This window comes from Astyanax mexicanus, chromosome 6, assembly GCF_023375975.1.
Source record: "Astyanax mexicanus isolate ESR-SI-001 chromosome 6, AstMex3_surface, whole genome shotgun sequence".
NCBI classification, from domain to species: Eukaryota; Metazoa; Chordata; class Actinopteri; order Characiformes; family Acestrorhamphidae; genus Astyanax; species Astyanax mexicanus.
The window spans coordinates 26788552-26812473 of record NC_064413.1 but is presented as its reverse complement, the minus strand read 5'-3'; the positions used below and the strand labels follow the sequence as shown (position 1 = coordinate 26812473).

Genomic DNA, 23922 nt, shown 5'->3' with positions numbered 1-23922 from the left:
CTCCTAGTCAACTGAGTTTACACACTTCATATCGAGTGACAAGAAAAGATTTTCCCTGGAGGTATACTCTACAGTCTCTCGTGAAAGAGACCTTTACATTACCTGCTATTTCACAACAGGGTAGTATATCAGCTGCAAAGCCTATGTTTGAGGAAATGAGGCAGCTGCCCTTTGATAACAGATTATACAAAGGAGCTCTCAGGGGCAGGAGATATGAAATGAATAGTATTTAAATGACTGAGGAAATAAGAGCCTTCAGAGCGGACTGACTTAGTACAGAACTCAGCAGGAAGAGAATAAGGAGTTTCGGGAGAAACTCCTTATTCCTTAATAGCCCTATTATTAAGACTATTCTTAAGATTATTAAGATTTAGGTTATTCTCTATCTTTGCACCAAGTGTTGAAAAAGCAGAATCACAAAAGTCAGAGGAAGATCTGTCTGTTTTATGATGACTTAATGCACTGATAATATTTAATAAAGCTTATATTGCTCTTATCATGTCTTGCTCTTCTTTTTTTTCTTAAGTTTAATACTTTTTGTCAGGAATTGTGTATTGCTAGTAATAAGATGATTGTGTGGCTTTGGAGTGAAAGACTAAGTACTTTATTATAAGTCAATATAATAACTCTAAATGTAATAAATATTAATGTATGATATTTAGACATAATGAGAAACAATTCGAAATATATACTATTAAAATACAAATATATCTACCTTTTACAGAACAATACACTCAAATATCTTCTTTAATCACTATTTTATCATCTTGTCATGTGCACAATGGCATTCATTGCGCACTTACAGTATAAATAGAGAGTTGCAGATACACTTACGGTTTTTAAAAGCACTCTAGGTAATGATGCAACAGGTTGAAATAAGCACTAGTATTTTAAAAGGGTCCGATATAGCCAGTGAAGTCAAATCGCCAATGAGTTGTCTATATAAAGAGCTGTACATTGGAGCCAACCTTTCTCAGCAACCAGGAACAGGATATCTGATTACACACCCCTTGATTATTTCTGCTCTTTACATCTGTCTCTCCATTTATCTGTCGCTCTGATTGGGGGTGAGAGACAGTGAGAGGGAAAGTTTTAGAGAGAGAGAGAGAGAGAGACAGATTTGAACAAGCACTGAGAGACTTTTGAAGACAACAGAACTCTTGGTGGCTGTGATACTGAAAACAGACATGGTAATATTTAATTTCCAAGAAAACTGTGAAACATTTATTTCTCATTGTCATGCAGAAAATATAGGGCCAGTTCCACGATACTCAAATATCCTCTTACAGAATCTGTCTGAGTTGGAAATATGAGCTCCAGACAGCAGTAAATCACTGTGTGCAACATTACTAGTAGTACTTCTAATAAGTTAAAAGCAAGCTATCACATATATACAGTAATCTGTAGTGTATAATCAACAAATTATTATAAAAACGGTTTAATACGATCACACAATGCTGCAGCTGAGGTCTGTTTAGTCTGTAACGTTCTAGTTTAATTACACAGTGCCATGTCTCAATAACAGTAATACAGGTAATTACAGTCTCTCACCCAGCTAAAGTAACTGCTTATTTCTTCGGTTTACAGCTGTAGAGTATAATGCTATAATAAATACTAAATACTAAAGGGCAGACAATTAAATTAGACTGATATATTGTTTATTTTAGGCATTTCTACCCAGCCAAATACCTCTATGAAGCTGCAATACACGAAGGGTTTATGTTTTACTATTAATTAAAGTTAATTACACAAGTACTTGAACTGTATAATAAAGTAACAAACTCAATTGAAACCACTCAGAGTGGTGTAACACACCTCTACTAGGCATGTCACAGATTCTTAGCCTGACAGGTCGTGACTGAACTCACCACCAACTATTTCACAAGAGTTCCTGCTAGCAAACTAAGGGGCCAAACCATCCAGAAGAATCTAAAGAAGAAGCAAATTCCATTTAGATGAAATGATTTACAATAGCTTACATTTTCACCTCAGGGCATGTCTCCAGTGAAGTGAGGCAAGCGAAGTATAGTGTGGTGAAACGTGCCTAAGGCTGAGGGCTTCACATTAATTTCCCCACTTCAGGAAAAAGGGAAAAAAAGGTTTTAAAAAAAGATACTTAATCATTTAAACTAATGCTGGGCATTTTACCTTATTTACGATCACTGAACATGTTAACATGCACATTCTTGATCAGATTGCTGTAGTTATCTGAATAATCAAGTACTCATGTAAACAGAATACTTTGAGCTTAATTTTTAGCTCATTAATATGATTTCTTAGTCCATGTATACTCTACACTAACCAGAGTATTCTCAGATTTCTGTCTGTTCATGTGCTAAAACAACAACACACTTTATTTTGATGATAAAACTGAAAGATTTAAATCATCCTTATCTTTTAGCTGCTGTATCTTTACATTGTGGCCCGATGTGTTAAAAAAGCTGCTGTATGAAGTTTGGGTTTTACATTACATTTATGTCACTTCTTATTCTGTGAGTATATCAGCTGGTGGAAAAGTAAAAATCTGATTTCTTTCTGAAAACTAAAATGTTTCGCATCATCTGATTACCCAAATTTGACATGTAGAACTAATTTGTTTTACATTAATTAGATCAATGAAATGTAAACACATGAACAGCATTTTATTGAACGATGCACGCCTATTTTTTCCTTGGTACAAGCTGAACAAGTTGGCTCAATGTTTCAGTTCTCCTCCATGTTGTTTTCATGTTGCAGACTGAATGGAGTGAAGTCACGTGACTACACCTGTGGAAGTATGCTTTTAAGGGAACAGTACACGAACACCACACACTGAAAAAAGTATTAACTAACTAACTAACTAACTAAATAAATAAATAAATAAAATTATTATTATTATTATTATTATTATTATTATTATTATTATTATTATTAAAAATGATATAAGCAAGATTAATCCTGTTGGAGGTTCTGATTTGTGGTTAACTGCACAGCCCTGGACCGACTGAACACAAAGTATGCTTTTACTCGAATGCTGAAACTCTACTTTCTAAACCTGGACATGAAAGGGCATCTATGTGACTGTAAGAGTAAACAAATACTTCACATTCCTGATAAACAGGTACAGCTAACACACAGCAAACCCCCCACCACTAAACCACACGAGCCAATCACATGACTCAAGGCGACTCGAACATCTAAGAACAAATTAAACAAGATAAAAAAAGGAAGACATGATGAAGACAATGATAAGAATATTCTTCTGAAATTATAATAGGTAAGAATGAGCCTATGTACTAATCTAATGTACTACTTAGAAAAGTTCCGTCCAGTGTGTGTGTGTGTGTTCTAGATGTGCACTGTGCATTAGAGCCCAAAGGACCAAGAATAGACGTGTCAGCGCTGGATCTGAAGGACTGGCGCTCTGCCTACGATAAAGGCTCTGCTGCTGGAGCTGTGAGACACGTGCTCCTCACTCAGACAGCTGGAAAAGGTCACCATTTCTCCGAGGTCAGCTTTGGGGCCAGACAACCGAGGGACCCCAGCAGGTGACTGAGAGAAAAGGAATATCTCTTTTGCTCAGCTTGATTGTCGTGTTTTATATTGCTCAAAATATATTGTAAATTTACTTTAATTTGTATATTAATTTAGGTTTACAAAGGCAAAGCCAGAATATTTTATTTTTTATCTTACTTACTAGAGATGGAAAGGTTAGACTAGTTGTATTGCAGGGTTCTGGCTTCATTTTAGTCTAATTTAATGATTTTTAAGACCTTTTTAAGACCTCAGTAAACATAATTTAAGGCCCATAAATGTAGTCATAACTTCTTAATCAGAAAATAATTTATTGAATTGAACATTAAAATTTAACATTTCCCATTTGTTATTATTATTATTGTTTTCTTTTTCAATTTTGTTCTATTGTGATGCAGAACATGTTAGCATGTTAGCTAGCTCACCGCTAATGGTAGCTAGCTCTATGATAACCCTAGTTTTCTCCCCAGTAACGTAGCTAACTCTATGCTAACATTAGTATGTTAGCTAGCTCGTCGCTAATGTTAACTCCGTTAACCTTAATTCTCTCCTGTCAATGTTAGCTACCTGTCTGCTAATGTTAGCTAGCTGTCTGCTAACCCTGGTTTTCTCCTCAGTAACGTTAGCTAGCTCGCAGCTAATTTAAAGCTAGCTCTCTGCTAATCTTAATTTTCTACCCAGTAACATTAGCTAGCTTGCAGATAATGTAAGCTAGCTCTCTGCTAACCTTAGTTCTCTCCCCAGTAACGTTAGCTAGCTCACCGCTAATGATAATTCTGCTAACATTAGTTCTCTTCTCAGTAATGTTAGCAAGCTCGCCGCTAATGTTAACTCTGCTAACATTACTTCTCTCCTCAGTAATGTTAGCTAATGTGCTAATTTAAGCTAGCTCTCTGCTAACCCTAGTTCTTTCCTCCGTAATATTAGCTAGCTCACAGCTAATGTTAGCTAGCTTGAAGCTAACCTAAGGTCTCTACCCAGTAACTCGCCGCTAATGTAAGTATGTGCTTTCCCACTGGCATTAAATGCACCATTTAAAAATGTAATACACACAGAACATTTACAGTAAATTTAAGACAATTTAAGGCATTTTAAGACTTTTTTAGGACTCGTGGGAACCCTGTATTGGTATTTTATAATTTTTAGCCCAAATATGCAACTAGCTAATAATTTAGATGATAAATTAATTATTCAGATGAATATATGATCTATTTTTTTTTTTGCAAGTTGCAAAAGTGTAGTGCAGGGTCACAAGACGCTACAGTTCCTTGTTCAGCTACTATATGCCAAACTATAAATACAAACTCAAACTCACTCAGAGCTGCAGAACCCCATTAAAGCCAGTGTAAAAAAAAATGCTTATCGAATGTGTAAAATTAATGTGACTCATGGAAGAAGCAAAATAAAGCCTTTTAACACCACTAACCAGATATTCTTCTTGAGAGTACCTCACTCAGCCCAGTACAGTGAGTTTGAACTCAAAGCTGGAGCTTGGAGTTAAACACATTTATATTTGTGGTTGGTTCCAAAACGTAAAAAGTAAATTTAATCTTAAGAGATAATGAACAGAACCTCGATTGATGTCTTTTAGTATGATTATTCAGTGTCGGCCTCAAACACTGATTTTCTATGTTGGCAATATTACATTTAATATACATGACATACATATTTTAATCAAGCAAGTTCGATGGATTACTTTCATTTTGAGCAAGATAAAACAAAACAGTGTTCAACAAGTTACAGCCAGTCAACACTGGCAGAACAGTTGCGCCACCCTTTGAAGTATATTCAGTGGATCATTGATTTAGGCTCATGACTTTATCACGTCTTTAGACGGGGGTGGATTTAGATGAAACTGGCTGCATTTTGAACTGAACAAACTCAGAACCTCAGAATACAGAGACTTTGGATACAACTGGAAAATGATCTCTTATACAGGAATCAAAACGAGTCTGAAGAACACACCACAAAGTTCACGCCAACACTCACAGGTAGCTGTGTAGTTGTCTAGTAGGTAGAGAAACATTCCTGCTTTTCTGAGGTTAAATAAACAAAGGATATACAGAGATTTGCACAGGCTTGCATGATTTGCAAAGGTTCTCTCACATGCAAATCATGATGCTCACGAGCCCAACGTATTCAGTTCTCATTTTCACTCTAACAGGGGTATAACAGCATTCATTACAAGGTGTGGCTCAGCAACAGAAAGCACCTAACCTCAGGCTTGTAAGATATAAATCTGAATACTTTGTTATGAACTAAAACTGCTCAGTTGGCCCATGTGGCTTTTTATGCTATAAATTAGACAGGGCAGAGTCACATGACTACACTCATGGTAGTAGGTTTTTAAGGGTACATATACACAAGGTACATAAACACACAGTAGCGAAAAAGTTTTAACTAAGCATTCTTAAGCATTCAGTTTAGTAATGCTCAATAATGTCTTAACTAGCATCCAATAATAATTAGCTGAGACATTACTTAACTTACTGTTATTTGTGACCCTTATGGGAAAGTATTACAGATTTATTTTTAAATACAGCTCTGGAAAAAAATAAGAGACCACTTAAAAATTATGAGTTTCTTTGATTTCACCAAATTAAAAACCTCTAGAATATAATCAAGAGGAAGATGGATGATCACAAGCCATCAAACCAATCTAAACTGCTTGAATTTTTGCACCAGGAGTGGCATAACATTATCCAAAATCAGTGTGTAAGATGCACAAAAACTGTGATTAAAAACAGGATTATTCCACCTATTCCTTTATGAATATGAACTTGTTTTCTTTGCATTATTTGAGGTCTAAAAGCTCTGGATCTTTTTAGTTATTTCAGTCATTTTCTGAAAATAAATGCTGTAAATGACAATACTTTTATTTGGAATTTGGGAGAAATGTTGTCCGTAGTTTATAGAATAAAACAACAGTGTTTATTGTACTCAAACATATACCTATAAATAGCCAAATTAGAGAAACTGATTCAGAGCTGTATATTAATCGAATAAAAACTTTACTATTAAGGTTATGCCAGTTACTTAAATTATGCAAGATGTTGGACAGATGTTCTGATCATTTTTAGTAAATACATTCTATTCTAAAGGCAAAAAAAAACATGCTGTGTAAAATTATCTAAAGTTATAAATAAAAAAATAGGATTTTCTTAATTGAAGTAATGAGCCTTAGAACTGTGTGTTTCATGAAACTGAAGGGGTTAATGATTCATTAAAACAAGGCACAGTATGTAGTTAAGGAATGAGGAAGTAAAGTTTAGACCTGTCGACAGGTCCTTAGTGTTTAAGAGGTCTTCACACCTCACACATCAGAATGTCCTTAAACGTAACCTTACTGTTACACTAACTATAGTACAGCACAATAGCCAGAGTTCACCACTGTTTTAATTTTTAAATTTCCAAGCAAAATTACAATGAATTAAAATGATTTTTATATTTAATATATAATAATAATATATATTTGACAGAAAATAAAAAAGAAGTGTTGACACCTATGCACTTCTGCACATTTCTATATTATAAAATTGAGTAAGAGATTACTTAGAGATTAGTGCAAATCAGAGTGGATCAATATGCCTTTGACTGTGGAGTTTGGGACAGTGCTCCAGCTGTCTCCAGGGAAGAACTGCTGACACCAGAGTGTTCCCTCTCACCGGCAGCTGAGACATCTCGGTCACCAGCACCTGTTCACACCCAGGAAATAGCCTAACCAGTACAGGCTTCAGAGGAAAAAGGTCAGGCTGAAGGAGGACAGTGAGAGAATACTGGTCTACTAATGATATTTTATATTATCTGTGATCCTCTAGATAATAAAAAAAGCTTACAAACATATTATTTTTAGTGGTTGGGTTGTATATCATGATACAGTGGGTGTGGTGGCTCTCAAAAACTATTTCCAAATGTGTTTGAAGCAAACTGATTCCATGTGGCCCTAATAAAACATATGAGTTCAGGCGTTATCATTGTAGCCTTTAATTTCCTGTGGTGTTTATAGACTAGATGCGAGAATACCCACGCTTCACCCTCAACAGAGTGAATACACACACACAGACACACGTTCACTTTTGTTCTTCCAGTCTGCTCTGACCTCTTTTAGAGACTTACTGGCCTTCTCTTCTTTCAGAGGTTCTCTCCTGTTCACAAACTAAATATCAGACGTATCTTAATCAAAAGACCATAATTAAATCAGGCCGGTCTTAAGAGTGGGAATCGTACATTATGTATGAAATAACCTGCAAATGTTGTGCAAATGTTTTGAATTTCTTCTGGTACACTATTAGCCATTTATGTACAAATTACATGCAATTATATTTGCTGTTATTAAACTGTTTATGTCATACAAAAGCCTTGTCTCATATTTTCATGTAATTTGAATCTGTCATTTATCCAATATGTCATTATTTCAACAGAAAAGCTCCAAACTTATTTGAAACAAAATCTTTTTATATTGACTTTTTAAAAAGAGATAAGAGTTATTTTTTTCATTTAAAGTTGTCATTTTAGCTGCTGGATTGCTGTAAAATTCAGCACATAGTTATGATTTAGGCAGATATGTAAATGACAACAGGTGTGGTATGATTAGACACTGGAACTTGCCACCCCTATAAAAAGGCTTTAAGATGCTATTTAAAAAAAGCATATTTTATTTATTTTGAACTTCATTCATTGAACATCATTAATTAAACAATCAAACACCAACATTTTCAAGTCTTTAAAAAACTTCCTATCCTCCACCCAACATGGAGCCATCAGTTACAAAAAAAAACAATGATACTTAATATATGATATTAAATAAAATTAATTATTAAATAATGAATAATAATCATAAAAAAACAGTATGTACATCAGGTCTGCATGTGATCTGGTAAAATTAGATCTGTCTCTGCTTCTTTATTGAGCGTTTGGATTCCTGTGTTTTTGTATTCCTGGTTCTCTGACTCTTAAGATTTTTGCCCTACGATTTTGCCTATTAAACATCTCAGTGTATATATATATATATATATATATATATATATATATATATATATATATTAGGGCTGTCCCTAACGATTATTTTTTAAACGATTATTCTAACGATTATTTTTTTCGATTAGTCGACTAATCTATTTATTGAGAAACATATTTAAATAACTATTATTTTACGTTTTAAAAAAAACGATAAATTACTATATTTATATATAATAACAACAACAACAACAACACAAGCCTACTAAACCAAACCCCACACTTATAATCACTTACATGTACAACACGTTTAGATCTATAACGCTAAAAATGGATAAGCTCCCATACACCACAACCGTGTGTTGCACTGTTTTCTGTGACCGCTAGATTTTGTGACCACTGGCAAGTAGTTCTCAGCAGACCGGTGCACTGGCCGATTCGAAACGTGTTCGTTTCTAATGTTTACCCCGACTGGCCAAAACAGTTAAGTTTAGGGCTGAGGGTAAGGTGTAGGTATAGAAAGCTTCTGTTTTGCCAATGAACGCTCATAACCGTGAGCACTGGTCACAAAATTCCGACGGTGACAGAAAACGGTGTAACACCGCAGCGCCGACGGCTCTAGCTAAAATAACTTAAGGCAGCTAGCTTAGCTAAACACCTGAACTTATGAATAATGCTACTGTTTCTGGAAACTGCGAAATGCCATGCACAAATATAAACCAAAACTGTATAATTTCTGCCTGTGGCAGGTTTAAAACCTTTGGTAGACAGCCTTAAGTCTTTTTAAGGACACCCGCGGAGACCCTGATGTAAACGGTAACTTACTGTGTGACTCTGTTGACATAGTGCTCCTGGATGTTTGCGCTTAAGTGCTCCTGCATAGCAGTTGTGCTACTGTGATAGACCATCCCCATTTTGCACATATGGCAGAGGACCACACTGTTGCCCTTTTGCGTGAAATGCTTCCAAACTTTAGATGCCCGCTGGCGTTTTTTTGTAGCTGGAGATCGCTCTCCGGAGTCCATGCTCTCCACAGGCACCGCCATGTTTACGACGCGCCGACGCGCGTTATGCAAATCGATGTATTTTCGTAATCGATGACGTCGATTATGTCGACGCGTCGCCCCAGCCCTAATATATATATAAAAACTTGGTGCGTGTCCTCATCATATATACATATAGAGACACAACCTAAAAGCATATCTTGCTACAGGCTGTGGAAGGACGAGCGCAACCAATTAGCAGTCTAGCAGCTTCAGGGTTCAGGCTTTAAAATATAACAGAGCCAAAGCAAACAGGATTAATCTGTAGCACAATTTAAGACACCACACAAGAGTAGGCAAGAGACTAAAAGCAGACTAAGTCACAGAGACAGAAATGCATTGTTGGACATTCTGAAGAAAGGGGATCAAGCTAAAAGAGAACTGTGACTTCATACCAACATGTTTAGAGAATGACGAGAGACCAAACGCTTCACATCCTTCCTGCTGATGCTAATGTAAACATATAGCTGTCTTCAAACTAGACAAAGAAGAAGAAGAAACAAGTTTGGCAGCTTAAAAGGTCTTGTCTGTGCTCCTTAAGGCAAGGCATGGGTGAAGGCTCACCTTTAATGGGTTTTGGAGCATTTCTTTTTATGCAAACTGAGAGAATAATGCTCATTTCACAGCTTTGGTAAATAAAAAAAACATTATTTTCTATCCTTAAGCTATATTCTATATTCAATTTCTTAGGGCTGTTATCATTGTCTTTTCACATTGTTTAATTATGAAATGATAATTGTGATCTTTGTCATACACGGTGTTTCCTTTAGTATTTTTTCTTTTTTCAGATGGGACGAAAGAATATAAACAGCACAAAGATGTTTATCAGAGAGCTGCTGTCACGATAACAATTTTTTGCAAATTATATTTTGTTCCAAAAACGATATTGATGCCATTTTTACACCACTAATTTGGCACTAATAAAATGATAACATAATATCATAACAAAGAAATGAACCCCTTTAAAGACAATAAACTTTCCATTGCTGTTTACACACATTTATATATACATATATTTTATATCATGGCAGTGCAGCCCTGGTATGTCCCAGCTGGCCCGCATTGAACAAGCATAAAGATCCTGCCTCAGCCCTGCCTTCACTTGAGAGAAACGCTGATGGTGAATGGAAGGGAACATGAACCGAAGACACTAAAGTTAAAAAACTAGAGCTGCACTCGGACGTTACTATGTTTCTTTGAAGTTTGTTTTCGGTGTGGTTGGAGGGCATTTTTTTCTAAGAAAGGTTAATTTTGAGTTAATTCACTTCCTGTGCCTGTTACTCTCTGTGCTTCTGCATTACCGGGTCACTGCAGCCACGCCCACAGTCACAATATATGTAAGTGCATTTTGTAAGTGCAAACACAATGGACGATATCACGATTATTAGAATAATTGAGGTCACGTCCATTTATTGAACAATAAGTCAATAATGTAGTTATTGTGACAGGCCTATGAACGACCGATAATTGCAGGGTAAACTTTTTACACAAACTAAGTAAACAGATACTAAACATACCTGTTATTTCACTTATTTCAATTAATGTATGTGTGTATCCTACTACTTCACAAACTGTCTGGCTATAGATTTGTACAGAGCTAGCAAAGTAACATTAGCAAGTAACTTAGCCTTAGCATTTGTTTGTTTACCAAAAGATAAAAACCTTTTCTCTTTCTAATGGCTTTAATTTAATGCAGTGCAGTCAAAATTCCTCATTGCACATTGTGCCAAGCTGGCAAATCGAACGGTGCTTTGTGTAAAAAGAGCCTGTGTGCACAGGAATGTGACCGGCTTTATTTTACATTGCAAACATTCTTTTCAACTGTCTATTTTAATGTCAGTTTAATCTACCGTTCTCTATTCTCTTCTCTTCCTCGTCACACTGTATACCCTGATTCAAATTTAAATGATTTCATTTATCGACTAAAGTTTGTGAAAATTTGCTTATTCATGTTGTCTTGGAAATTTATAGATCTTGTTCTTCCTTTGCTGTACTAAAAGCACGTACTCTTAGGAAAAGACATTCCACTAGATTGCAGAACACTGCTGAGAGGATTTAATTGCAGTCAGCCTTAAAAACTTTATTGATTGTTGAATCATTCCAGAAATATTGGATGGGGCTCCATCAGACCAGAGAAATACAGTTCAATTTCTTCAAAGCCACAGACTACTAGGGGACTTCATACTCTGCTTTCCACTGGTGGGCATTGGGGGTGGTGCTCCCATCATATGTGGCTTCTCCAGAACATGCAATGAAGAACTCTTGGCAATGCTTTCTTTGAAAATTGTGCAAACCCAATGCAACTTTATATTAGTATAAAATAATTTGGACATAATTATGCTATAATTACAACTTTTTATAGATTCATTGTATGTTATATTAAAAGGCACTGTGTCTTTTGAATTGACGTCTGCTCCTGACGTCAAGAACTGAGTCTGTGTCCAGCATGAGAAAACAAGGAAAAATTGCCTTTTCCAGCCTCTCAGTGTCTATAGCACATATGGAAAAGTAGCAAAATGATGTAACGCCCCAAGTAAAAATCACAAGCCTGCCTTGTGTTTCCCCTCAACATGAGTCACGAATCACATCGACTTCGCCTTTTCCAGAGTGGAAAGAAATACGACCACACGGATTATCCTTCACTGAGCACGTTCTGACTCTGACTAACACACTCACTCAGTCCCTCTCTCACTTCCTCTCTCTGTTTTCCTACTGTATATCTCTTCCTCCTTTTCTTTCAGCCCTCTCTCAAGTGTCTTGTGTTCCAGAAGACTCTCTGCATGATGTCCTCATAACTTCAATCTCATAACACATCTGAAGCCCATAGAACCCAGAACTGGGACATTTTTGTACAGGGACCCGCCTCATGACCAAGCAAAATTAACTGCTTTCACTAGGTTCTGCCTATTGTGTCCAAGAAGTTCAGTGTGTTCTTGGCTACTACAGAGCTACAGATCTAATGAAAGTCAGGTTTGGAGTTGGTGGTACATGGCATGCATACAGCAAAAGCACAAAAACTCTTTGTGAGCAGTAAACAGCTCCAGAAGCAGGATTGCATCTGAGGTCGGGGAGAATTTGAAACAGCCCTGACTTTTCTGGCTCCCCCTGAGAAAGCCTCCAAGAAGCAGAGCTGCGAGGGGTCCAAAGCTCAGAGGGGGAAAAGAAGCAAAACTCCACTTACTTAAATTAATCAGAAAAGACCAATCACTCCCAACCAATCACAATCTGAATTCAGACCTCCTAGAGGCTCTTGCCATTAGTGCAGAGAATACCAACTACTTTAAAACTACAAAAAATAATATATAAAAAAAATATATAAAGTATAATGACCAGTCAGGACTGGGAGCTGAACTCAGTGGAGCTAAAATGAGATACATCAACAATAACAAGCATAAAAATGATAATAGAAAAAAAAAAAATGTTGTGCAGTTCCCTAGACTCTCCAAGCAAGACACACCTGGTAACACCGGCTAAGGTTTATTAAGTAATACTTACTCATTTATTTTTGGCTTTGCAATAGAGACTGATGCTAGTGCAGCATGTAGCATGTAGCTAATATGCAACTGGAATGTATATACTACAAATTCTAATCACACAAATTTGATTATGCCGTTTCAGAAGTCATGCTTAAGTTATGCATAACAAAAAAAATGTAGTAGAAAAAATTAGAAGCAGAATGGAGAATGGAGAATGGATTTTTCAGAAACAATTAATTTGAATGGCTTTCCCATGCAGGACAGACAGTTTCTGACAAATGTGGGCAAGCAGTAGAAAGCCACTTTCAGACAAACTTTGGGTTTATTGCATTTGAAGAAATTACAATAAAACAACATTTGTGGCTTTGATACACCCTTTCTCTTTTCATCCCTTTATTTTTTTTGTTTCAATTTAGCTTTAGGAATAGTCTAGCTTTTTTACCTTGTCCAAGAATGCAAACTGTTTTGTGTTTTCTTTTAAAAAATTTCCCAAATTTCACAAAAAACTGGTGAATGGAATGCCATCTTGGGAATGTATGGCATACTGTTTGTTTGTTAATACTTTGCTTAGATGGTCCATTTTATGGCCTTGTAGATGCTCAACTGACATTCAACTAACACTAAACTGAACGTCCATTAAATTTAACTTAACCCTATGTTGAATGTTAAATGATTCAAAATAGAACCTAATCCTACACCTAACACTAACCTTAACCCTTAATCAACCCTAAAAATGAACCCTACACCTAACCTTTAACCTAACCTTAACCTAAACTTAAAATCTAACCCTAAACCCAATCCTAAAATATTAAGGTAAAGGTTTGGATAAGCGTTGAATGTAGGGTTATATTCAATAGAGAATCATTTACTTTCATCTTTCAGTTCATTTGCTTTTAGTAGATATGTAGTTGAATGTCAATTGAATGTCAGCTGAGCATCAAAGAGGCCATCAAATGGATCATCCAAGTAAAGTGTTACCATTTGTTTTACAAACATTTGGACAAATTTGCAGACCAAATTTTATTCGTCTTTGAGACAAATTCTACACCTTTTTCAATGCCCATTTTAATAGCTAACAAATAGTTACTAGGATACAATGGAATTCTGAAACCACACAGTGTAAGTGAGTCATGTTGAGGTTTCTGAGAAATTGACGTGGTCTGAGGCAAGCGTATGTATGGTGGTTTAGGTGGTTTAGTTTGCACAATGTTAATTATTGGTTATACTCTTCACTACTTATCAGCTTCATTGGTCTTGCAGCCCCAGTGCGAAACTATTTACGTGATGACACTTAGAGTAATGGTAAATTATTACTTTCCCCATAAAAACCAAGAACTGCAAGAACTATCGCCATACTACACATCAATGATCATCAGGAATGAGGAATGAGGCTTGCACAAGAGAGAAAGGTGTGTTTGCAATGTAGGTTTTACTCTACTACTCTACTGATCCACATACTAAACACTGCAGAGTGACACTCCCACTATTGCTCTACAGAAAGTCAACTAAAGGCCAATGACAAACCAAAGTCCACAACCTCCACCTACCTTTCCTGCTGCTGCGCCAGAATCGGTCCCCCAAAACATCACCCATTCTCTACAAAGCTTTCGCCGCTTTGTGCATCAAAGGTTGTGATCAAACACTTGGACTACTCCAACATCCCCACCACTGGTGCCTTGTACTGCCGGTACCAGTCTGCTCCTTCTAGCCTGTCGCAAATCTATTTCTCCCATATCCTGGGGGACTGGAGAAGAAGAGAAGAACTGGGGGCAGGTGGGGGCTAAAGGGAGGCGATGCTGGGAAGAAACAAGAGCGTCTTTTCATTCTCTGCCCACAAACACACAACGACATGGACTCCATAAATCTACCCAGGCCAACACAGTCCTACTGCCCCCTCCTATTCTCCCCGGGTCCATACATCTACTTGCAGAACAACATTGTTCTAGTAACACTCGGACACAAACTAACACATTTATTTATTGTGCAGGGATTGAGACAAAGTTCATTGTCGGTGTGTGAAAAAGAAATAGAAAGAGAGAATAATTGAACGAGCACAAAGATGGAATAATGTAGAAGACCCACTGCATACTCTGCAAGATATTGGTGACACAGTGCTAGAGAAACCAGCAGGGTCGGAACTAACTGTGGAATAATTAAATTTATTTCTCTCTTTGAATAAAATATATGCTAGTAGTTTTCATTAGTTTGAATACAGTAGGACTATTTTATAATACTTTAATCAAACAAATAAAAACTAACCACAGTTAGTTCCAACCCTGCAATATGATTGGCTGAGAGGCGTTTTATGAGTGACATTATCAGCTGGTAATGCACTGTAACCGTTCTCCATGTATTACTCCACCACATACAGGTAACACAGCAACAATGCAGCGCTTACAAACCAAATACAAACAAAATGCGATGTCATTATTCACCACTGAGAGCCGCTGGATCCCATAGATACACCATGTCTCCAATAGGCAGCACAGGCAAAGACGCGGTCCCACAAATAAATAAGCCCAGCAATTAGAAAATACAAATTATAACACACACATTATCAGCTACAATATCAGATTAAGAGTTATTATTAAAATAAAAGCTTAAGCGTATGTATTTTCCAGTTAATATAGGATTAGCAAAAAAAAAAAAAAACAAAGTCAACATTTTCTTTCAGTCAAATGAGCACTGGACTTTAATCTACACAGATTTCTCTCTTGAAAACAGTTTATTTGGGTGAGTAAAGCGCTTTTGTTTATTTACAGTAAGCTTAGATTTCCACCATTTTGACTGAAATGCCCGATAATGCAGAGCGTACAGTGCAGCTACAAGCAGAGCAGTAACGGAACTATTTTAATATGCGTTCGTAACCAAACAGATTGAATTTTCTTGTCCTGTTGAACTCAAAATCTTTTAACATACAGCGATAATGGAACTGTGGTATAATCGCAATAATACACTCGAGGCTCGTGCTATAATGTGTCAAATTGGCACTGCTGTGCTGATCTTTGACGAAACGCAGTGACCGCATTACAGCAGTGCCAATATTACACGTTATAGCACTCCCTCTCGTGTGTTATTGCTTAATTATCAATTGATGTTCATCAACATTTTGGACATAGCCCTTTTCATTTAATGTGTTTTCTATTTTATACTTCAAATTCTTTTAAGTAACATATTTAGCTTTGAGGAAAGATCTGCACACTCTTGGTATTTTAATCTCAGTGTCTTCATGAGGTAGAGTCACCTGGAATAGTTTTCTCAGCATCTTGAAGGAGTTCCTGGAGGTGCTGAACAAAAGTTGATGCTTTTCCTTCACACTGTGAAGCTCCAGCTCATCCCAAATCACCCTTCTCAGTTGATCAGATTTTGATCAGGGGATTATTGTGGAGGACAAACACTGTTTGTTTACTATGTAATTTCATATGTGTCCCTTAATTGTTTTCATGTCTTTAAAACTAATCTACAATGTAGAAAATAAATGAAATAAAGAAATAAGAAAAAAACAACAACTTTTGACTGGTCGTAAAGTTCTGCACTGGACCAATTTGTATATCCCGTTCCCACCCATAAAGACTAGATGAAATTTAGACACTAGTTATTTGTGCCTGGTTCTGTCCACAGTAAGTAGTGTGATATTATATATTTTTTAATTAACCCAAAAACGTTTTTATATATGTATATTTTTATATAGAACATTTATTCCAGTAGGTTATGCTTTGCTGCAGACAGCCTATTAGAAAGTAAATAGCCTCTATTAAAAAAAACTCCACAAAGATATCTACAGATATTTATGAAGTGCAATAACAAACAGTTCATGTGTTGTTTATGTGATTAGATGCTCTAAAAATATTTATAATACGTTTCCTATTTTCTTATTGATTATTTGGCTTTGGATTTCCCTTACACTATTTATGCAGTAACACTTTACACTAAGGGTTTACATAAATTAAAGTTCAGTATTACTAATCATTAACTGACATTCATTAAGACATTAATACTATTGACTATTAGATGTTCATTCTGAATTAATTTTTTTAAGATTCTTAAGCATTTTTTCAAATATATTCATGCTTAATAATGTCTTAACTAGTGTCAATTAATAACAAGTTGAGACATTATTTAACCATTTAACAATGTTTATTACTGTCGTAAGAACTGTTACATGTGAATCGTGTTGTAAACAATTATGTATAGGAACAGTTGCAAGAGTATTATAATGTTATATGTTGTTTGCAAAATACTGTGAGCCACGAGTGCCACAGGAACGCAGACCTCCAATTGATAGTCTAAGTAAAAAGTGGGGGGATAAAACTGCACTATATTTACTCAGTAGATTGAGTAAGATGTATGCTATTGTTCTGTAAAGCTTGTTCAGCAAAAGTGGCTACAAAAGAATGCATCCGTGGATTGAGCAATTCTCTCTCTCTCTCTCTCTCTCTCTCTCTCTCTCTCTCTCTCTCTCATCTGTCTCTCCTAAACAGTAAAGCAAAGTCTTCAGAGCTTTAGATTAAACCATTATGGCCGAAAGCATGTTTCTCTAAGTGACAACATTTTGCAACTGCTGGGACAATAAAGTCCATTACGCAGAGAAAAGTCTCACAGGCCCGATCGTCTTCACTATAGCAACCACACACTGAGGCTGCAGATTTACTACAGCAGCAGATTCTGTATTTAATGAAGTGTCTCGCTTTCCTTTTTGGGAGTAAAAACTTAGCAAACACTGTCAGCTAATACTGGCGGGAATTCTAACAGGGGAGGTAAAATTGCACCCCAGGTGTTTCTAATGTGGAATGCTAAGAACATCTTTGTAATGTATCTGCATTTAGAGGTTAAACATGGTCAGCTCTGGAAGATATGTGGCTGTGGAGGGAGTCTGTGTTTAACCATGCAAAAACCTCCTAAAAAGAAACTGTCACTATAAATAAAGCTGAATAGCCTGCGTGACATTATATTGTTTCTGGATGGTGAAGTAGTGAAGACTTTCCCTTTTTTTATTTTAAATACTCCACTAGAATCTGTGTTCAAGACGAGAAGCTAATTTTAGCATTAAACTAGGATAAAATGATAAAATTTTCTAATTTAATGCTATTAAAGTTTTAAAGCCACAGCTACCTCAGGTTAAAAAAAAAAAAAAAAAAAAAAAAACAGCATGGATTATTTCCATATGAATTCCATATGAGTTATATATCTTCCACAGCTCACTGAAACACACTTCAAGCACTGCTTGATGTATATGTTCAGTGGAAGGGGAGACATCTAAACATTCAGTTGAAGGGGCACTAAAATGGAAAACTGTATTTACATTGGCAAGGTTGAGTAATGAGACTTCAGGACCTGGAAGTAACAAACCATGAACCTCAAACACTGCTCTCTATTCACTCTATTCAAATAAATAAATACATGCATACAATTTACAGGGCTGTAAAATGGCCCAACTCCAAAACCCCAAAACTGTTGCATAACAGTACTGATTTTATGTACACTCCCAAAATGAACATAAATCCAGTTTATATAAAGGCAACACAGCCTGATCTCAGAGTAAAATGTCTGCATTGGTTGTTTGTTATCAACTTGTATGATGATTCATTCTGCGTTCAGAGAAAAAAAAAACTTTAAGAAGCAAATAAGATACGACTACATGTGACACTTCATATAGTGGACTCATAACTGAAAATCTACTCAATTGACAAAAATATAAAAAATTGTATGTATCTACACCTAAACCTAACCTTTACCAGTGTGAAATAAAGAATTCTTACAGAGTCTCCAACAATTTCTATTTTTTTTTAACTCATTATCCGATTGTGATTTATTTTTATTCTTCTTCAAATACATAACAGATAAGAGTGTCTGGTATGAGTATCTGTGTCTTTTGCTCAACAGTGCCACTAGTGGATATTTCAAATTAATAATATTTTTGGACTGGGACAATTGACTTCCATGTGAGATCACATTGATTTTGCTACTTTGAGAAATTATAGAAGCATAAAAGATAAGTACAAGAGAACAGCAGATCTTAGGTAGTGCTTTAGTGAGTATACATTCAGTAAAGTAGAGTGAGCGCTGTGGAGTACTGGGAAGTCACTAAAGGCGAGTGGGTGCTAGGCTAGAAGCTAACTCTGGTGCTAAAAGTGCTAAAAACCTCAACTGGACACAGATAAGACCTAATGCAGACAACAACACTATTCCATAAGATTTAGGAATAATTGCAAAATATGGTCTCGCTAAAAAAGCTATACAACTGAATACAATATACAATGTACAATTATTTGCACTTAAAATCCTTAAATTTCCCTAAAAATCGACAGTACGCCTTATAATCCAGTGCGCCTTATGTATGAATTCTATCAGTCAGGTTGTAAGGAGCAGTAAAGCCACTCCGCTGAAGTTTCAGTGAAGTTTCTACAAGCTAGATTAGTTTTAGGATTAGCCGCTAACTTCGTTAGATCTTTCACTGTTCAGAGGTGAGTATTTCGGACTGTAACCTGCATGTTTACTGTGTTACAAAAGGCTACATGGGATTAACTGGTAGCTGACAGCGTCCTGGGTTACCGAAAGTTTTCTAAGTTTTGCTAACCACGGCTAGCGCTGCTGCTAACCGCGTTCAAATATTGGAAATCTAAACTTAAACGAAAGTGATTTAATCACTCAAATAAATTGCACCTTATAATCTGATGTGGCTTATGTATAAAAATAGACCAGAAAATTGATGTTCATTGATAGTGCGCCTTATAATACAATGTGCCTTATGGTCTGTAAAATACGGTAATTTAATTAGTGGTATAGATAAGAATGGTCAAGACTACGGACTTAAGTTAAGTATCATGTTTAATTCATTTTTCACAATGAAAGGCACTTTATAACAAATGGAAAACAGTTATACTGCCTTTGTCTCCATTTACTGGCCCTGAGGTGCGGTTGAGATGGCAGACAGGACAGAAAATGGCTGGCAGTGGTGGAGCATGCCAGGCGACTGGTGTGGGACTGGGCTGTTTGCGCCACCCAGAGACACACAGAGCAGAGCGGTGGTTGTGTTTTGATTAGTCCTGAGTCAACACGTACCAGGCTCAGATATCGCACTGAGCTAACATATCAGAAAGAAAGCCAGAGAAATAAAAGCATAAAAGCACAATGCTAACAGAGGTAGCGGTGTGGTGGTGAAGTGAAAAACTGTGGTGTGTGAAAAGCTCTGTGAAACTCTTCAAATGTTTGTCCGGTGAGTCAGCGGGTATAAAGCCACGGCAGGGTGTGGTCAGCCAGCTCCCATGGTTGCTATGGGAGAATGAGTCACAAGCCTACCGTTGGTAGGGCAAATACACCACCTGCCCCAGATCGTGGCAAGGGGAACACTGTCGTTGTTGCCCCTAGCAACCGCAAAGCAAAACTGACACAGGATAGCCACAACTTCACTGGCAGCGACCCCGTAAATCTGCATCCCCAAACCTGACACTTTATTTTTAGGTGTGTGTTCTGAGAACCAACAAACAAATTCCACACCCTGCTGTAACACACTGAAAGCTTTAAGGACACACACACGAACACACACAAACACACGCGAATACACACACACACACACACGCTGCTGAATATGCATAACACCAGAACTCTCACAAACAGAGGCAAACACACACAAAAACTTACACACACTCACAGAGCATTAACTGATTTATGACAAAGCTCATAAAAAAGTCCCCATCTGGAGAGAATGAATCAGTTGCATTCTTTCACTCTGAGAAGAATAAAAACAACAACAGGAAGAATTGTAGTAAAATGAAATAAAATAAAGCTTTATTGCTCTTGAGTGAGATCACTATCCTTTTCTCAAAAACAAAGAAATGCTCTATGCCCTTATCACTCTGTGGGCTTTAAAAAGAACACCCCTCTCTTTATTGAGCAGCTCAAATTTCTGCATTGCTCAGTTTATTACACGCTGGATACAGAGTGTGTATGAAAGCCACAAGAGGGCTCTGTCCTGTGGGCTCACTGTAAACGCTACTGTATACAGCAAGCAGAGTAGTCCTATCTATTTCCTTTACTTCTTTTTTTTTTTGGATAACTGAAATTGGTGCGTTTAAGCTCCTGTTTGGAACCTAAAGTGAACCACACTATACGAACACTATGGGGCAGTTTTCTTGGCCTGATCCTGGACTTCACAGTATTTTGGATGCTTAATCAACTTAGGAGAAACCGACCCTATATGTGTAAATGTGGACACTGCTTCTGACAAATGCATTAATTGAACGACTTTCTGGAGTGGTCCTCTCACACATGCATAACACAGCCAGATATTTCCTGTGTCAGATGTTTTTTCTCACTAAAGAAAAAATGTTCTGTGTTAGTTAGGCAAGAGGTTGCACATGTATAGCATGTACATGAAGAGTGGCATGAAAACTACTGGCTTTATTCATACATATAGGCTAGGGGTGTAACGTTACAGACAATTCAGTTCGGTTCCCACCTCGGTATAAACCCCACGGTTCTGTAAGTTTTCAGTACAGTTGGTGGAAAAATAAAGAGGCTGCGCATTCTCTATAGCCTTACCTTTATTAACTTTATAATAACAACGGAACTTCATTATAATGATGTTTTGTCTTTTGGGATCGAATGTTGTAACAGGGATAGAGCACTTTTATTAAATGTTTGAAACCAGGGTTCTCTCATACTCTCAACAACAGCATTACTTTAACTGCTTAAAACTACACATATTTTTCCTAAGAATATTACTGGATGCATTTCAGTGTTTACATTTTTTTAGAGAAATATCAGCATTAGATTGTTAAAATTAAAATATATGGATCATTTAAAAATGAATTAAAATCTTGATTATTTTATGATTATTAAGATTATATTTTTTAATGCTGGAATAGTGTAGTGTGGTTCTGGTCGGGCAGACTAGATCATTTTGTATTGTATTATAATATCTCAGGGAGAAACAGAAAGAGACAGACGACAGACGACATGAGCAAAAGAGAGCGACAGACAGACGGTGCGAGCGAAAGAGAGAGAAAGACAGACGGCGCGAGCGAGCGAAAGAGAGAGACAGACAGACGGCGCGAGCGAGCGAAAGAGAGAGACAGACAAGACAGACGCCGCGAGCGAAAGAGAGAGACAGACAGACGACGCGAGCGAAAGAGAGAGAAAGACAGACGACGCGAGCGAAAGAGAAAAAGACAGACGCGAGCGAGCGAAAGAGAGAGACAGACAGACGCCGCGAGCGAAAGAGAGAGACACACACAGACGGCGCGAGCGAAAGAGAGAAAGACAGACGGCGCGAGCAAAAGAGAGAGAGACAGACAGACGGCGCGAGCGAAAGAAAGAGACAGACAGACAGACGGCGCAAGCGAAAAAGAGACAGACAGACAGACGGCGCGAGCGAAAGAGAGAGACAGAAAGACGGCACGAAAGAAAGACATTAGTTTCCTGTGGCAGCGCAGCGACGGTATGTGTTCAGTTTGAATGATCTGCGTTTCTGCGCGCGCTCTCTGCTTCTGTGCTCTAGCGTGTGTACCATGTATTCTGCGTGTGTTTGCACGAACCATACCGTGACCCCCATACCGTTACCCCCCTAATATAGGCTCATTCAGACACTACCCACACTTTTTACCACAGGACAGGTGGGATAAAGTCGTGGTCATGTCCAGTTCAGCTGATAAGGACATTTGTGTTCAGACATACAGCTCCTAAAAGTAATTTTTTATTTACTCTGCATTGTAAAAGGGACTTGCACAAATCATCACTGTATTGCTCCAAAATCTAGTAGAAAGCATTCTCGAGACAGGAGAGACAGTTACCACAACAAAATCAGGAAAAACTATTTTTAATACTGTTAATTTCAAAAGAAACTATAATTAAGCAAGTGTCCCAATACTACTGTCCATGTAGTATATTATTTGGAATCATCCTCAAATCAAATCAAATATCAAGGAGCAACACTGCAAAATGTTGGGCCAACCATAAACGGACACACCTAACCCCTGTTTTGTTGTTTGTATAAATGGAAAAGTAAGCAGACAGGTATTATATTATGTTAGGTCTGGTAAGGTAACCTGCAGCTACATTTCCACTCCACTGTTTTTTTTTTATGTCAGCAAAAGTGAAAGTGAAAAAATGCACAACCATGATAAAAACTACTGAAATACATAAACATAAATCTAATCCAGGGTTGTTAAATATAGCAGCGCTAGGAACTTCCAGCTCCAGCAGAAACACACAACAACTTTAACAACCAAGCGAGACTGTACTTCTGCTTCAAATACCACAATTAACTCTGAAAAACAACACCTCCAGCAGTTATCATACCTGCCAGGATGACATGTCTAGTCTGCAGTGTCACAAGTGAGTAAGTAAACAAGTTACTCACAAACAAGCAACTTCACAAACCTGGTAACAGACCACTGAGAAGAATTTCACCTCATACACAGGATCATATTCGGTCATGTTTGAACAATGTAGGCATGTTTTGCAAGCTGTGGAAAAGAAAACTGAAATGTCTTGATTCTGTAGACACAAATCCAGGAATACTACTGATAGTTTATGCCACATCTAAAACACTACTTTTGTTCTCCTTTTCATAAGGTAATATATACACTCCTAATACTGTACTGTAATTTAGTTTTATCCTTATTCTACTTATATGTATGTGTAAATATTTGTATTGCTGCCTGTCTGTCTGTTTTGTTGGTTGTATACAGCGGGTAAGTACATAGGTAGATGTTCAGTTACGATGGATAGGTTAGTAGGGATTAACAACAGTCAAAATTCCAATAATGTCAAGCTTAATATTGTATATGCAAAATTACAATTTCAGGTAATTACTCATAAGGACAGAAAACTATAAGGAAATAAATTGATGTCTCAATTACTGTACATCTGAAAACATCAGAGAATATTTCTGCAGTGCTTTACATCCTCATTAATCAATTTACATTTTTTGC

General features: G+C 36.9%; 1 protein-coding gene across 1 annotated transcript in view; it reads right to left on the bottom strand.

The window, feature by feature from the left end:
* The window catches only part of plecb (plectin b), a 208070-nt gene that overhangs the window by 86539 nt on the left and 97609 nt on the right, over positions 1-23922 (bottom strand). The window lies entirely within an intron of this gene.